General features: G+C 43.0%; 1 long non-coding RNA gene across 8 annotated transcripts; it reads left to right on the top strand.

Moving 5' to 3' along the window:
* The first annotated feature begins 2,039 nt into the window (after window positions 1–2,039).
* On the top strand, window positions 2,040–13,543 carry LOC140638015 (uncharacterized). 8 transcript variants are annotated; one of them, XR_012035137.1, is made up of 6 exons: window positions 2,059–2,161; window positions 5,453–5,551; window positions 8,686–8,814; window positions 9,508–9,680; window positions 10,742–11,144; window positions 13,149–13,543. It is a non-coding gene; the product is annotated as an uncharacterized lncRNA (long non-coding RNA). The 8 variants fall into 8 exon arrangements; XR_012035138.1 differs by having other exon boundaries at window positions 9,508–9,721; XR_012035140.1 differs by having other exon boundaries at window positions 9,508–9,721; window positions 10,719–11,144.
* Window positions 13,544–13,805: the final 262 nt, after the last annotated feature.

Raw genomic sequence — 13,805 nt, 5'->3', positions numbered from 1 at the left:
CCACATTTGTGTAATCATATTTAATGGACAAGTGGCTTCTTGTAGAATTTATTGAAGTGTGGCTATGTGCATGTGCATATGTGTGTGTATTTCCTCAAGAACACGCAGGCATTATTGAAAATGATGGTATATCATATTGTTCTGGGCTCTAACTGGCATGCAAGAAATAATGCCATAGCTGTTGCCACCTTCTTTGCCTCCAAAGGGGAAGAAATGAGCTTCTGTTAAATCCATTCCCGATATCACTATTTTTTTTCTTTCTCTCTCTCTCTCTCTCCCTCTCCATTTTTCCTGCTGCCCATCCTATAAAGCTATGCTTTAGTTTTTAAAAAGCAAAATAAAATAGAGAGCTATTTTAAGACAAAATACTACACATGAGAATGATTCGGAGCTCTGGGTTTGTTTTTTAAAATTAAATAGAGAGTCAGCATGTGGGTATTGTAAATAGGCGAAGCTTTAGCTCTCCCTACAGGCTTTTGTTACAGTAGCTGTCTAAGAGGAAGAGAATATCAGAAGCTGAAAATCATCCCAAAGTGTTCATCAAACAGAGTGATTTCCTTTGTCCAAGATGAAGTCATGAGCTGTTACCTGGGTCAGCAGTGAGTTTGTGCAAATTCCTGCTGCCCAGTGACACTTAATCACATTATTGAAGCTACTGGGTCTTTTTCTTGTTCTTTTAGTGGTTCTCAGCTCTTTGTTAAAAAAGAAAAGGAGAATAATAATAAAAAACAACAACTCCAGCAATAATGGAACGACCCTGGAAAAGCCAATCAGAAAAGCTGCTGGGGCTTTCCACTTTGTCACAGTGTCTTCAGAGTGTAGCTTTCTAGACTAACGATCACACAGGAGTTGCTGATGCTGGGTCGGTCTCAACATCCACTCCAGATGGGATCACTGTGGAATAATTTTCTATTAGGATGAGCCGTGGTTAGAAAACCAGTGGACAGCAAAGATCTTCAGTGAACCTAATATTCATTAAAAATAAAAGCCAGTTTGACAAACACACTTTGAGTCACACTCCAAACCCAAAATAGAAATAGTCCCTAGATTTTCTTCAGTGTTGCACCAGAAATGTGTGGAATCAATAGTAATAATAATAATAATAATAATAATAATAATAACCATTGATAATAATAACAAGTAAACTGTAACAATTGTAACAATTATCATTTGTTCATTTTTTGCTATTGGGTACATATACTGCTGAGTTACCTTATTTAGTCCTCACAATAATGCAAGTATGTAGGTGTGATTATTCCCTTTCACGAATGAGCAACCCAATTCAGACGCTGAGCCACATGCCCAAGGTCATCCAGTGGGTTGGGACTGGAGGCAGTGCTCCAACCCAGGACCATCTGACTGTGAAGCCAAGACCATGAACCACTCTGCTCTGCTCTGCTGACTCTGTTATCTACTATGCTATCCTGCCTCTGTTTTGTTTTTTAAGAAGATACTTCTAGATTTCACCTGACAGCAAAAATCAATTCAGCAAACACTACTGCTTTTCAACAAGCACATTTAGTATTTATGGAGTGCCAGAAATGAGCAAAAGATTTAATAGACACACAAAAAAATCGCTAAGAGGAATCTGGCGAGGAGAAATATATGAAGTAGGACAGAATATGGATGAGTCAGTTAAAGAAATAAGTGTAAAGAAGGTGAAGGAAGTAAGTAAGCTATTAAATTCACAGGCTGTCCTGGCTAACACGCCACTGAGTAGGGGAAGGAGAACAAAAGATGTAATTATGAGAGGAGTCAATATGGGGATAGACTGAAATGATGAATAGCAGAAAAAAGACAAAGAAGGACATTGTTCAGCTTTTTAGGAGTTAGAAATTAGGGAAAGGACCCAACATTCCAACATTCCATAAACATGCTTTGAATGCCAGGAATAAAAATAGCAAACGTTTCATGCCTCCTGCTGGTAAAGTTCAAGGAGGGAAAAAACAGACATATAAGCAATAAAATGTCATGAGCGCTATGATAGAACTTGTGGAGGAAAAGAGCCGTTAAAATTCTAGAGAAGAATGCCAGTTATGATTTCATAATAGGGGCAATAATTTACCAGGACCTTAAAAGATATGGAAGCTTTTGCCAAGTTAACTGGGGAAGTAAGATGGGAAAAGAAATATATGTAAGGGGGAAAACAGGATGTGTGAAGGTAGGAAGACATGGGTTCTCAGGGGGATCTGTGAGTAGTTTTGAATGGCTGGATGGAGCGTTAGAACTCAAGGGGACTGGACACATGGACAGGATCAAAGTAACCTGGACACATGGACAGGATCAAAGTCAGGGGCTCACTGGATGGGGACTTGAGGAGTTTGGACCCTATCCTGCAGGTGTTGAGTAGTCACTGAAGGGTACTATGAACCATATTCACCTTTTAAAAGTCCCTATGGTGGCAGTGTGACAGACAGAGGGTGAAAGCCAGAGGCAGGGAGACAAAAGGCAGGGACTCTGCAGCACATAGTTGCAGTGGGGAGAGAAAGAGAAACAGGTGGGTAAACTCAAGAGAGCAAATAGAATCTGTGACTCTATGACCGATTCGGTGCTGGGAATGAAATTTGTTTTGAAATTAAACAATAGATTTTGGAATCATGCATAAAAGGATGGATGATGACTCTGCTATTTCCATATGGAAAAATAGCAATTGGAGAATTTTTCAAAAATGCTGGTTTTCAACTTCCATATTGTTCAGTGGTTAATATAGCTCTTGGCTTAAAAGATCCCTACTTCTTCAAACTCTCCGTGTCATAGAATCTGGATTTTTATTCTTTTTTAAAAGATTTTATTTATTTATTCATGAGAGACACAGAGAGAGGCAGAGACAGAGGCAGAGGGAGAAGTTTTCTGCAGGGAGCCCATCATGGGACTCTTATCCCAGGCCTCCGGGATCAGACCTGAGCGAGCTGAAGGCAGATGCTCAACCACTGAGCCACCCTGGTGCCCCTGGATTCTAATTTTTTAAAGGACCCCAGCCACTCTCTAGTTTGAAGCTCTCCTGTCCACTGCCCCATCCCATAGAGAGAATTTAAAGGTGAAAGATTTGGTCTGGGGCAATACAGTAATGGAAGCAGGGCCTACAGTGGCCCTGGTGGCTAGACACAGGTGATACCCAGACCACATCCAATGCTTCTTAAGCAAGGACAATATGGAATATTTCTGTTTGGGTTCAATTCCAAGAAAGATTGTATCCATTCAGATAATTTTTAGGTTTTCTTTTTTACCACCGCTGTCACAAAATTTAGGTCCAGATTTATTATTCAAGTGTTATAATTTGCTCAGCTTGAGTGACTAAAAGCATCTCTTCTCCCTCCTTCTATGAGAAGAGCTTTGTTCTGTTTTATCCTTCAATACCTTACCTTGCATGGCATTTTAAAACACCCTATGTCCACCCTTAGATCCTTTCAGATGTTTGTGATAGTAAAAATTATAAACAAATAAATTCATCAACAAGTAGCTTTCTTCTAAGCAAGAATATAATTCTATATTTTGTATTTATGGCTGACATTGGCATCAAGAGATGTATGCGAACTTGGAATATAAAAATGTCAGGGCATTTTCCATGAGCAGTAGAAAGTGTCTAGTTAGTATGAGTAGAACAATTAGAAGCATCCTTGGAATTGTGGATCTGTAAAACCTCTCCCAAAGCAGTGTTTGTCTTTGTTTGAAACATCACCAGGCAAGCCTCTTCATATTAATGGTACTTGCTACGTATTTTGCTACTCTGGCTTCTTCAGTCTCCTACAGCATCTTTTCCAGAAGATTATCTTGATAATTCAGTCATGCTTCCTTCTCTCCATCTTCAGTTCAAATATTTTTACTCAGATTAAATTTAAAATGAGAGGAGAGTGTGTAAAAGCATATAACTTATTCTTTAACTTATACAAACATAAAAAGATGTAATAATATCAGTACAGGAAAGGCATAGGAATTCTAGCTAGAATAAAAGCAAAGGAAATCTTACCAAGAAGATGTGATAAATGGTGTCACTTATGTGCTGGAGGCAGATGGGAACTTTTCTTGTAATATGTTAATTATACGGCTAAATTCTAGAAATGAGATTGGAAAGCTTTCTCAAAATTTTATGGGGGGAAGGTGTAGAGAAACATAAGTTCTACTGTAGGTTTAGCAAGGTGTACATTAGGAGGGATTGGTCATTCCAGTGGAGGTCATCAACAAGTGGTATGGGAGAGGCGAGCCTATGGCATCCAGAAAAAATACAGCATAAAATGAACAGCTGTATAAATGACATCAGATGGTGAGTATATTTTATAAACCAATAGTCAGGACTTGGAGGTCTAACAAGTCTGGATATATTTATGGTGTTAATGGAAAAGAATATTTGAGTTTAGCATTAATTTTGAGATGTGAGGTCATTGTAACCATAATAAATATTAGTTGATTTTGAGGTACAATGAATACTTGAATATTTGCATTCTCTTGAAAATTGTGTTCACCGTCTGACATGTTTGCAGTTTGGGTGGTAACCTGAACTTCATATTAAGTGAAAAGTATTCTTCATACTTTTTTGTGCCTTTTCAACTTTTTTGATTGCAAACGGTGGCAATAAATACTTTTAATTTTACAACCCATTAAAACCCCACACAAATACACACATAAAAGTATAACAAAAGTTTCGGAAAAAAATACTCTTACTAAATATGTTACATTTGAGTTCTTTTCTATTCTTTTAGATTCTATTATTTTTATTAGAATCATGGTGTGAGCCTCTAAATGGATTCCAAGACCCACTAATGAGCTGTAACCTGCATTTTGAAAACCCTTGCTTGAGATGATTGTTGTCATCTTAACTCAGCATAAATCAGAGAATTCATTTGATCCAAAGGGCTGCAACTCCATGAATATAGGATGATTCCACTGGATCATATAAAAGCAGGAGCAAAGTGTTTGACGTTGGGAAATTGCAGAGGGTGAATTCTTAGCAGGAGATTTATTGGCTTTATGACCAGAACCACCATGCTTAGAGTCCGTGTTTTTTGTGGTGGTAGGAAACCCAAAGAGAGGAGAGAAACAATGCTATTTTTCTAATAAAATATTGAATTTCTATTCATATGATTTTCTATTGCAATTATAATCTGTTGTAAGCCTGCACTGCAGGGACAGAGTCTAATTCTCTCTGAGGCAGAGCCTGGCATCCTGTTGGCAGCCAACACATGTTTATTATCGGTAATAACAATAATAATACTAATAATGATAACTTGATGATTAGAATGCCTTGCAGTAACACCCAAAGCTCAGATGAAAAGAACTCCTTTAACTCTATTCCAGGGTTTATACTTCTTCCAATCTTGGAAATGAATTCCATGTTCCCCTGTTCCTTCTGACTGTGTCTACTTGGCAAACATTAATGTTTTCATGTGTGTTTTTTTTTCCTTACAGACCTTAGAATTAAATGCCTTCCCTTTAGTCTTCTTGTTTGTCTTACCAGAATCACTGGTGAAATCAACACAGCTAGAGTGGGGAGATTCATTTAACTGTTGCTTCAGAAGCCATGAAAAGAGCAAGAAGCCTGCAGACCGTCATTTGTGTATGTATTTTGTGTACGTATATGTGTGTGTGTGTGTGTGTGTGAGAATGTGTGTGTGTTTCTGCAACAGCACACTTAATCTTAATTTTCTCAAATTCTCAGTGATAAACTTATTTCTAATGAAGAAAGAGGAAAGGCTTTTTTTAATGCCAGTGTGTGCTTTCTTCCCAGACTTTATCAAAGTTTGTATTTTCAAATTGAGGCTCTCATTCCACAGTGACCTACACAGGAGAGAATGAAAGAAATGGAGAAAAAAGAAAGAAAGAAAGAAAGAAAGAAAGAAAGAAAGAAAGAAAGAAAGAAAGAAAGAAAGAAAAAGAAAGAAAGAAAGAAAGAAAGAAAGAAAGAAAGAAAGAAAGAAAGAAAGAAAGAAAGAAAGAAAGAAATGGAGTAACTACACGCCATCAGGAGGGGAGGAATGCCCGGGATGTAACAGGGGGGAAGGGGGGGAAAGCTACCGTGATAACGTGGGAGGGAGGGGCAGGAAGCAGAAGACACAAAGAGGATTGCAGTGTGGCCACAGCAACAGATAGATAATCTGAGTACCAAGCCATGCAGAAGGAAGGAAACAGAGGCACCCTCTAACGGGGTGAGGGAATCCCAAGTAGAGAGAAAGGAGAGGCAGGAGAAATGGGGCCTTGTTGTGCCAGGCTGGAGAGGAATTACTAGTGATGTCATCTTTCATAACTAGAAGACTGAATTGGCATCTATTGGCTTGCTCTAATTCAAACTTTTTTTTCCTCTTAGATTAAACATAGGTATATAATTTCAACTTCTTTATCTGAGTATACACGTGCTGTAAGAAATTTCGCATGTTTTAGCGTCATGCTCAATGCTGCCTGCTGTTCACTCCCAAAGAGTATGGTACAACCAGACTTATCCTTGACTATTTTTATTAGCTGTGGCATCAGCTCTTAGTTGGTATCACATTTAATTAAAATTCGGGTTATTTAGTGGAAGGATCACACTTCTTCTTACTTGTATTTTTATAGGTTGGGAGTTATGATCCAAGCTACTTCCATGAATTGGAGTTATGTGGTGTATGATGATTAGGGCAACCTGACTCCAACCTTGGCCTGATAACTAGCTACTTATCGTGCTTTTAAGAATTTCTTCCTTTGTAAAATGGAAGTAATAATACCTACCTCACAAGATTGTTGGGAAATTAAAATGCAATGGTAATTGAGAAGCACTTAGCACAACCTGGCACAGTATAAGGGACTAGTTAAATACCTGTTATTATATACTCCTTATAAAGATTGCGCTTGGTGGGGTTCACGTAAGATCGAAGAAACAGGTAGGAGATTACGATTAATTTTAAATTTTATGTCAGGTAGCACTGTAGGCATGTACATCACAGCATCTGTCCCTGGCCCCCACTGGGGAGGGGGGGCCAAGGGGGTTACAGGTGCAGGAGGAGGCAGTCACTGATCACTGGCAACACCTACATCCTCTGCTTTCTCCTACCGGCTGGATATGAAAAGCAGAGTTAAACACCATGACATCTACTGCTCTTTATGTTAAATAAACCAAGGCCTTCCATAAATTAAAATGATTTCCTTATGCAGCATGACACAGGGTTATCCAATTTGCCAGAGAGGTGCAACCGAGTCTGTTGTAAGGGGAAAGTGCAGGTAGGCTGTGTTTAAAACTGCAAGTACCATGTCAAAAAAATAAAAGCCCCTCTCAGTTTAGTAAAAGCATTTGCTTAGGCCCTAATAAACTAAGAATGGAGAAAGGTTAATTGACAAAATGATACTTGTCTAATGCTGTCCTGAGCATTGCACTCAGGCAGATGTGTGAGACAGGGATCCTGCTGTGCTGACAAGGATGATTATTATAACTGACTCTTTTTGCCCTCAAGGGTGTGTAGTTTCTAGAAGCTTTTCACCCTGGAATCTCAGTGTTGTACTAGAGCCAATTCAAAGAGGGTTGTAAAACCAGAAAGCCAAAGGACAACACAATTCACACTTTTTAAGTGTGTTGAGGCAAGGCCACAATTTGGCACTAGTCCTAACTGGTGTGGTGTAAATTCTGCTTTGCATTTACAACTTCCATTGATGGAGCACTTAACCGTGTGCTAGACAACATGCTGAGAGCTCCAGATCCTACCTCTCCTTCTATTCCCATAGTGATTCAGTGAAGTAGTCGTGTAAGCTGGCTGGGTCCAAGGACCCAGAGAGGGTCCCGAAGGACCAGCCAAGAGGGTCCTTGGCTTTTGTGTGGGATAGAAATTAAATATGAGCCAAGAGAAAATGAGACCACAGTTTACTGAAGTTATAGAGAGTGAGTGCATATACTGACAGAGCGTCCAGGAGACTCAGGAAAAAAAAAAAAAAGAATGAAGAATGAGTCTGAAAAAAAAAAAAAAAGAATGAAGAATGAGTCTGGGCTTTTTATTGAGGATGATGGTCTGGTGTACGTGTCCTCTCAGGCATCCAGAAACTTGTCAAACAAGGACGGTACTCAGGTGTCCTCCATATGTTCACCTAAGCCCTTGAGTCAAGACTGTTCGGGTCAAGGCATCTAGAGTCAGTTGTCTTAGAGAACTTAACAAGATGACCCCACCAGTCACTCCTTCGATGTCATCGCTTGTGCTGGAAGACTCCAGAGGAATCATTAACTCCTTGACCTTCACAAAGAGAATGTACATTATCACTACTGGAAGACTTGTGGCAGGTGGAGGTGCAGGTCCTAGCAAGAATAGAGGCAGCAAAAAAGCAGTCCTTTGTGTGGGTCCCCTAAGTTTCCTTACCTTAGCAGGAGTTCGTCTCCTGCGGGGACAAGCGAGGAAGCTGAGGCCACTCCAATTCTGTCAATACACTTTCAGTTTTCCAAAGCATTTGATAGTATCGATGTATTCATTCAAACTTTTCTTTTCCGTGCATGGTTGAATCATTTACTGATAAAACAATTGTTGTAGATAAAAGGTCTGACTCAGTTCAGAAAAAAGAAAATGATTCCTTAAGCCTTAAAAGCCTTAAATTCCTTAAGAAAAAGGCTTAAGGAATCTAAATGTTTAGATACATTGTTGGCTGCAAGAGAAGGGCAGCTGCTTGACTTCCCAACTGAATAGGATGGGAGAAACTCAAACCTCTGTGTTTGTTTGTTTTTTTGTTTTTTTTGCTCTCTAGAGAATGACCAAAATTCACTGGGAACATCAGCCATTTTGATCTGGAGTTTAAGAGAAGTGGTCCTTTGGCTCTCTGAGGGTCTGATAGTTGAAATGAGGAGAGCAGAACAAAGAGCGAAGGTACACACAAGTATGTATGTTGAAGGGACACCTGTTGTCTTTCATAAATAGTTCTCTGCCCACTTGCAGATAAACACTTAAAACATGTTTATTTGGAAAAGCTTGGGTCCTACTGGAAGGCAGGGAATAATTGCAATAATTGCAATTCTTTTGCATGACAGGATTGTTAGCTGTGATTTAAACTAAACAGAATAACAAAAGCCTTTCCCAAGTGGGAACTAGCTCTATTTTCATAGTCATCAGAGCAAGGAGCAAGGCTCTTAAAACCTAAATGTCTCACAAGTACCTTCTAATGGGTTTATTACTTTGTTTATTCTGCTTAGAGCAAGTCAGGGGGCAATTTGGAATTTGCATCATTAAAAATCTTTTTTTTTGAAAGTATGTTGACATTTCAATCGCTGGTTTTGAAGGGCCTTAAACAGCTATCTTAATATGGGCAATGGTCATCTGTCCCTTATGCGAGGCACAGATCGTCATGCACCTTCCCAGGTGGGTTGTTACATATAGAGACACATTTCCCTCCACTAATATGCCTGCCTTCCCCAAATGGACAGGTGTTGTGGTTATTTTGATCCTTTTCACTTAAATCGTCTCTAAATGCTACTTTCAGATATAAGATATATAATCAGAGTGTCGATATTTATTCACAAACATTCCTTTTTAAAGTCAAACTTATGTTTTTTCTTTCACTTTTCATTTCTAGAGAAATGTTAGAACATCCCAATGATGAACTCCTGCTTGTGCCCTCACACGACTGGGCTAGCTCCACAGTGTTCACTTTCCTTAAATACTCTTCCAAGAATCCTTTCCTGACTTCCCTTTAGACAAACTAAAGGACTCTTTTAAGAGGCAAAGATACTGGGAACGCAGAAAAAGGTGAACACTCACCAAATGCACAAAGTAATTGTTGGTGAAAGGTTAGAGGACTTGTTTGTAATTTCATTGTCTCTTAATTTGAATATGTGACCTTATATAGTATGCATACTTTGGATTTTAATATAAACTCTTTGAAGTATAATAAGAGTTCCACTATCTTTCTCTAAGTTATCACTGAATAGTGGATATAGTTAGGTGTCAGGACTTTTGATGTTCAGGTCTTGGGAAGAAGAAAAACAAGGAGAAAACATCACACATATGGAAGATTTGTCATCGAAAACCCTACCAACTGGGACCAGTGGACAAGTTTTTTACCCTCTCTGAGGTTCAGTTTCCCCAGAAAATATATATGTGCATAAGGACATACATACATACATACAAACTCTGTGTGTGTGTTTTCATCAAAGCAAACATTGCACCGGACCAAGTTAACCAGGCAAAGAAGAAAGACTTTATTCAGGGCTGTAGCAGTAGGGGAGAGAGACCAGAATGCAGTCTGAACCGAATTCTGCTGAAACAAAGCATAGGACAGATTTTAAGAGTTGGGGTAGGGATGATCCTGGCCACTTGCATTTGCTGATTGGCCTTATCCAAAGGAAAAGTAAGCTTCCTTGGATCTTCATGACAGGAGGTACTTTTGCAACTTGGAGGAAGTCATGCCTGCACTATGTTGCTCACCTTTTCCTCCCCTAGAAAGTGGGAAATAGGGGTGCTATTTCCCTGGATGTTCACGTTCCAAAGAGATGGCTCCCAGTTCCCTGAGAAAAATAGTCTTGGGTTGCCAAATTGGAAAGAGGCTTTTAAAAAGATTCACATCCCAAAGGGCAGAGAAAGCATTTACAATGAAAAGTTTTTTTTTAAGTGACGGTTCTAGCAAAAGAGAGGTCAGGGGCTTAGAGTCCATAGGAAGCCCAAAGTTTAGTCCCACTTAGGGGATGGTTAAGATCCTTGTGGTCAGTATATGCTCCGGAGTGTGGGAAGGGAGAGCTGTGTGGACAAGACTAGATGCTCCTGTCCTTTTCTGCCCTGTAACTTTAGGTGTCTCTTGCTGTGCTCCCGAGGCATCTCTGGCACTTCAGCTCCGCGCAGGCACCGGGCCCTGCACAGGTAGCCTCACCGGGGAAGGCTGGAAGGCCTGAAGCAAAGTATCACCTTGCTGCTTTGAGTGCGGCATTAGCATCACCCAAAGAACCTGTTAGAAATACAGGAGCTCCAGGCCTCACTCCAGACCCAGAGAATCAGAATCTGCATTACAAAAAAAAAAAAAAATCCTTAGGCGATTCGCAGGTACATTAAAATTTTGGAATAGAAGAGCTTCTAAAGGGAACCTCTGGCAGAAAGCAACACGGCCGTGACACCTGCTGTTAAGTGAGAAAAATAGAGGGTTCAGCACCACGTGCACCCTCAAGGTGACAGCCACCATGCCGAGAAGTTGCTGACCTGAAGGACCTGGATCTTCCTCAGGTTAAGAATTTTCAAGGAGTTTCAGGAACCTTCCCGCCCTTGTCACAGAGAGCTGGCCATTGTCCTTGTCCAGATTTATTCTCTCGCGTCCTCCAGGCCCCTGGTCAGAGCCGCCTCCCCTCGTCCCTGCCAGCCGGGGCCCTGGGATCCCCCTCCCCCCTCCCCCCTCCCCCGGGGCGGCCCAGGCACCTGCTCACCGCCAGCCTCGGCTCCGAGGCCTGTGCCCAGGTCCGCACACCTGGATCGCGACACGCCGTTTGTCGTTCGGATCCCTCCGCTCCTTCCAGGGAGCAGCCCGGATTTTCGAAAGAGTAAATTCATACTGGAATTGGGAAGCGATGGGCGGGAGGAGGCCAGCCTCGGCCTGGCGGCGGGATGCGCTGTGTGTGTGTGGGGGGTGGGGGGCTGGGGGGATAGGACGGCGGACGGGGGGGGGTCCGCAGAGGGTCTGTGTCTCCCGGGGAGCACCCCGCAGACAGCGCCGCCCAGCACCCCCACCTTTATTTCTATTTTCTCCGCTAAGAACACCTGCCCGGTGCCCAGCACCTGCTCAAGGCCAACGCCCTGAGACCTGCAATCTCACGGCACCCGGGGGGAAGGAGCTGGGGTTTACCCCCCCCTTTAAGATTGTATTTATTTATTCATGAGAGAGAGAGAGAGAGAGAGAGGCAGAGACACAGGCAGAGGGAGAAGCAGGCCCCACTCAGGGAGCCCGACGCGGGACTCGATCCTGGGACCCCAGGATCAACGCCCTGGGCCTAAGGCAGGTGCTCAACCGCTGAGCCCCCTGGGGCCCCCCAAGGAGCTGTTTTAACTGAAGTAGGTCAGCCGGGATAGGTTCTTGGAGATGCCCACCCTCCCTCCCCACACCCCCCGCCGCGGATGCACGTCGCAGGCCGGGTCTGACGAGGGTGGGGGGGGTGGGTGGGGGGGGGTGACCCGGGGTCGGCCCGGGGTGGGTGGGGTGGGTGGGGGGGGGTGACCCGGGGTCGGCCCGGGGCGGAGGGATGGCGGGGTCCGGGTTCTCAGGCCCCCCTCCCCCCTCTCCCCCCTCCCCTATGGAGCGCAGCCAGGGCGCCCCCGCAGCGTCCTGAATTCCTTGCGCAGCAGAGAAAACCCTGCAGAATTGCAGTCCCAGCTCCCCCGGGCCCTGCTGGTCCCCCGGGGCCCTTAGCGGACCTCTCGGCGCTTGGGTTCCTTCGGGGGCGGGGGAGAAGTCGGACTAGCCCAGTGGTCCCCAGCCCTGGCACCCGTTAGAATTGTCTGCGGATCTTTAAAAAAAAAAAAAAAAAAAAAAAAAAAAAAGAACAAAAAACGAACCCTGGAGCTCCACTCTCCATCAGTTAAATCAGAATCTGTGCGCAGGGCTCTGGCATTAGGATCCATTTGTAAAGCTGCCAAGATGCTTCCTTCAGTCGCAGCAGGTAAGCTCTAGAACCACCGGACTAGGATCTTCAGACAGGTGTCTGAGAAGCAGCGGGACCGACGCCCTGGGGAGCTGGATCGCAGTGCAGGCTCCGGGACCCACCTCGCACAGCCCGACCCTCGCTTTAGCGGCATCCCCAGGTGCTGCCCCTAAGCAGGCCTCCCAGCCCCCTTTCCGCTCCGCCTCACGGTACATACACGGTGATTTCATTCAGGCACAGCTACAGATTTTGCTGGCTTCCTCTTTTATTTAATAATTACTTCTCGATCATGTATGTTGCGGCAGGAATCAGGTGAGGGGCTGAGGATGACCTGGCACCTACCATCACAGGGCTTCAGTGGCTGGGAAAGCCAGGTACCAACAAGGTTCTCACACAGGGTGATGCATATGAGGACAGAGGAAACCTTGAGAGTTGTGAAAGCCCCCCGTAGTCAGCAAGGAGATCAACTAGGCCAGCAAACCCCTCCCTGAAAAACGAAGTTTAAGCTTTATTACTACTGTCTCTTGTAAAAACATTGAGCTGGTTTTATAGTTATAGATACTCATGATTTCTTTTTCTTTTTCTTTTTTTTTTTAAGATTTTATTTATTCATTCGTGAGAAAGAGAGAGAGAGGGGGCAGAGACACAGGCAGAGGGAGAAGCAGGCTCCATGCAGGAAGCCCGACGTGGGACTCCATCCCGAGTCTCCAGGATCACGCCCTGGGCCAAAGGCAGGCGCTGAACCGCTGAGCCACCCGGGCTGCGAGATACTCGTCATTTCTCATGAACAAGCTGATGTCGAGCCCTCTTTATATTTATATCTTTGGGCAACTCTGAGAATTCATTCTAAATCCAATGCATTTAGCAATTACCCCCTGAAACTGTCCTCATCAAGTCTACCAAGGGCTTCTTCGTTGCAAACCTGGTATTATCTTTCTAAACCATATCTCGCCGATCTGCAGCTTTTAATAATAATAACTATTCCCATCTTGATATTCTTCTAATTCCCTTTGGATTCTGTCTTCGCCTAAATATCCCCCAAATGCAGAGCTTGAAATATGAGCATACTTGTGGTAGATCAGTTTTGGAAGTGATCTCAGAGGTGGTAAGCTGGATCATTGCCATGCACACGCCCCAACCCTCTCCCCCCAAGCCAGATATCTGCCTCCCAGCCCCCAGGACCTGTTACCTTATGTAGCAAAGAGGACTTTGCAGATATTATTAAATTAAGGATCGTTAGATGGGGAGATGATCC

Source organism: Canis lupus, chromosome 8 (genome assembly GCF_048164855.1).
Source record: "Canis lupus baileyi chromosome 8, mCanLup2.hap1, whole genome shotgun sequence".
In the NCBI taxonomy this organism is placed as follows: domain Eukaryota; kingdom Metazoa; phylum Chordata; class Mammalia; order Carnivora; family Canidae; genus Canis; species Canis lupus.
Note: the sequence above shows the minus strand (reverse complement) of the source record. Positions and strands in the feature narration are given on the sequence as shown.